Raw genomic sequence first — 4,364 nt, 5'->3', positions numbered from 1 at the left:
ATCTAACTTCATCACAGGATCACGGCACTAGCAGAGTATGGGGTCCCAGGGAGCCCTCAGAAACTCCCACCTTGCCAGCCAAGACTCTTGGGTATTTGTCATTTAAGAATTCTACCCTCTGGGGCTTCCCTGATGGCGCAGCGGTTGAGAATCCGCCTGCTGATGCGGGGGACATGGGTTCGGGCCCTGGTCTGGGAGGATCCCGCATGCCGCGGAGCGGCTGGGCCCGTGCGCCACAACTACTGAGCCCACATGCCACAACTGCTGAAGTCTACGCACCTGGAGCCCATTCTCCGCAACAAGGGAAGCCCGCGCACCGCAATGAAGACCCAACACAGCCAAAAATAAATAAATTAATTAATTAAATAAATTAAAAAAAAAAAAAGAATTCTACCCTCATCTGAGAAAAAGATGAACTTGATGAATGGACACCATAAGACAAAGATCTGCCCTGTCCTGTTCCCAAGAAACAACTGATATGTTACTGCAAGGGTAAGATATTAAAATATTAGATGCTCTTCAAAATCTTATCTTTCTCAGCCATGGGAATTTTTACATACTTGTTACTTTGTAATATTTTTAGTAAATTTTTAGTAAACAATAGAGGAAGCCCACCTTTCAGTGCTCCAAATTAAGAAAGGAAAAGTTGTACTCAGACATTCTCACTGTCAATCATCTCAGACATAAAAGAGAGAGGCACTTCATTTGAATACACCTGCCCCAACCCAGGGAATCAGTGACCAGATCAGGTCCGGAGTTTAACTGTAAACGGGCATCATTTTATCAGCTATTTCTGTGACAGGAGAGGCATTCATTAATAAAACTATGAGACAGTTCCAAGAGAGAAATCTCACGAGTAGAGAACTGAGAAACCAGTGTGTAGATAATACATGGTTATTATTTAAAGAAAATGTTAAAGAGAAATGAAAAAAGCCTTTTTTAAATAAAGAACTCTTTGATTTCTGTCACAATGTCCTGAGTCTTTCAAACTAGGTAATTAATTTACATCCTGACAAGTAGGAGGAAGTCTCCCTTGATATTTGACCAATAATTTCTCTAAAACACCTGAATTTTTTTTTTTTTTTTTGTGGTATGCAGGCCTCTCACTGTTGTGGCCTCTCCCATTGCGGAGCACAGGCTCTGGACACGCAGGCTCAGCGGCCATGGCTCATGGGCCCAGCCGCTCCGCGGCACGTGGGATCTTCCCGGACCGGGGCACAAACCCGTGTCCCCTGCATTGGCAGGCGGACTCTCAACCACTGTGCCACCAGGGAAGCCCTGGAATATTTGTTAAAAGGAAAAAAATTAGAAAAAATATTTGATATATCAAAAAAAGATTATATTCAACATAAGACAATATCAGAACATAACTGAATTTCCTTGCAAATATTTTTATGGTTTAATATAGCTTTTCTTTGAAGTACACAGGGGGAAACTTGAAAACATCACAACTTTTGCAAGATTTGAATCTTTATCTGACCCTGCTTCTGCCATTCCCTATTTAAATTTCGCAAAAACTCTAAGCCAGTTTATTAAATCAGAGATTTAAAAGGTCTCTGTGTTTCCAATCTTGCCTGTTTAATGTTCTCAATACTGCTGCCACTGTGATCTTTCCAAGATGCAAAGATCCATGCTCAAAATCCTTCAATGGTTCCCTATAATCGTCAAGATTATGTCTAAACTCCATGTTATGGCATACACGACCTTTTATACCCAGGACACTCTTACCTCTTCAAATTATTTTTATCTGCTCCCCTAGCCTTCCTCCTCCATTTCCTTCTCTCTACCTTGTACACAACACTCTGGCTCTGCTGAAACATCTGCGGCTTTTCTAATGTTTTCATGCTCTTTCTAGCACTGGACCTTTACACGTTCTTCTAATCCACCTGGCTAACTCCTACTTATATTTCAGCATTTATATCATGTCATTTTTCTCTAGGAAGCCTTCCATGATGTGCATTTTTGATGCTATGTCCTAATCACAGCATTTTTGTGTGAGTGGCCCAAGCCCCAATATCCACAGACCCATGCAGTGGGTTTTGTTACATGAAAGGGAACCCTGAGCTTGGGGAACCTGGATCTTTTATAATGAGTAGTAAACATGCCTGCACTTTACTCCTGAGAGAGATATTATCTTTATCATACTGGACAGAAAGCTTGGCTGCCCCTTTGCGCCAGAGAGAGACACTATAACTTCCAAAGCTGTTTACTGGCTAAACATCCTGGAGGAGATAGTCCTGAAAAAAGGGCAGTCAGTGTCTTGCTCATAAGACATGCAGAAATTTGAGAGACCCATGGAGGAGTGACTCCCAACAATATTTTGAAGATACAGCCAAGATTTATGATGGATTTGTGAGGTATTAAGAAAAAAGAAAAATAAATATGACTTCAAAATTGTTGGCCTAAGCAACCAAAAAAATGTAATGCCGATTTACTGAGATGGAACAACTGTGGGAGCAGCAGGGAAAGATAAATGTGGTTTTGGTCAGGCTAATTAATCAACAAGATAATTACAGTCATAATGATATTTATTGGGTATTTTCCATGTGCTTGGCACTGTGTTAAACACATCACATGCATTTAATTGATAAATACTAGCTGAGCACCTTATACATGCTAGTCATTATTCTAGGAGCTGGAGATATCACCGTATTGAACAAAGACAGCAATATCTCTGCCTTACATTGTGGTGCTTGCATTGTAATGAAGGACAGTCAGGCTGTTGGGGAAATTCAATATGAGTGGGGAATCAACTCATCCTGGAGATACAGAGAGATGTCAACCTTGTAAGGTAGGTTTTATTTCCCCCCACTTTACAGATGAGAGAAAAAAAGGCTTAGAAAAATAATATGCCTAAGGTCACAGTTAACAAGTGTTGGAGCCAAGATGCTAACTCAAGTCTGTTTAACTCTAGAGCCTATGCTTCATTATTTGCCTTGTGAATAAGAATGTAATCATGAATATTCACTAGTAAAAGTGAATATAATGTCTTTTCAGAAGTGTTAAATTAACCTATCCAATAAATTTTCCTCAGAAACGCAATATCGAAAGTTTAAAAAAAAGTAATGTAAAAATAACGGATCTGGCTATTGCAGTGGAAAAGTAACTGAATTGCTTTTTCAATTTAATATTGATTTAATTTCACACTGATATTGGATTTTCTTATATTTCATGACATCAATTACTTTTGAATATAGTTTCATTACATATCCTTATTACTTTCTTTCTCCTTTGTGGCATAATTTTTCAAATTATGTCATTGAAATGAATTTGAGTAAATGTGAATTTCAAAATATTGGTCCTGTTCAGTGGAACATTAAAAAAGACTTCTAATATATGTTAGTAGCTCTCAGAGAGTATGAAGCACTGAAAACTGTGGTCCTGTAATGAAAACCCAACACTTAAAAAGAGGTACTTTTTGACCATTTATCAAAGAAAAAGTTTTGCGAAATATATTCCCTGGGGCTATATACAGTGAAATTCTCAATAATGTGACAGGAACCATAAGAAACATTATATTTTAGGCTAAATGTAATATAAAGAAGAGGGAAAAAATTGTGGAGAAGGGGTTATTACTAACACATTTATTCAACTACTCATTTATTCATTTTGTAAGTATTTATATTAATATTGTTACTTAATAAGATGGCATTTGTAGCACGCAGTAACCTAATTATTGTGTTGGCCAAAAAGATCGTCCGGTTTTTCCATAAGATGGCTCTACTTGAGCTTAGTTGTCTTTAACTTCATTCAAAACAATTTTCTTAGATTGTATTGTGACAGCTGTCATGTGACAGTGTGCATTTAAAAAAAACTTATCAAAATTGGTGAATTTTCGTGTAGCCATTTTTATTTATTTTTTTGTGTGTAGCCATTTTAATATTGAAGATGGAAGAAAAAAGCAACATTTTTGGCATATTATGATTTATTATTTTAAGAAAGGTAAAAACGCAACTGAAACGCAAAAAAAAGAGTTGTGCAGTGTACGGAGAAGGTGCTATGACTGATCGAATGTGTCAGAAGTGGTTTGCGAAGTTTCTTGCTGGAGATTTCTTGCTGGATGATGCTCCATGGTCTGGTAGACCACTTGAAGTTGATAGCCATCAAACTGAGACATTAATTGAGAACAATCAACGTTGTACCACGTGGGAGATAACTGACGTACTCAAAGTATCCAAATGAAGTACTGAAAATCATTTGCACCAGCTTGGTTATTATGTTAATTGCTTTGATGTTTGGGTTCCACATAAGTTAAGCGAAAAAAACCTTCTTGACGGTATTTCTGCATGCGATTCTCTACTTAAAAGTGATGAGGGCTTCCCTGGTGGCGCAGTGGTTGAGAGTCCGCCTGCCGATGCAGGGGA

The sequence above is a fragment of the Neophocaena asiaeorientalis genome, unplaced genomic scaffold (assembly GCF_003031525.2).
Source record: "Neophocaena asiaeorientalis asiaeorientalis breed wild unplaced genomic scaffold, Neophocaena_asiaeorientalis_V1.1 scaffold157, whole genome shotgun sequence".
In the NCBI taxonomy this organism is placed as follows: domain Eukaryota; kingdom Metazoa; phylum Chordata; class Mammalia; order Artiodactyla; family Phocoenidae; genus Neophocaena; species Neophocaena asiaeorientalis.
This window is presented reverse-complemented; position numbering follows the sequence as displayed.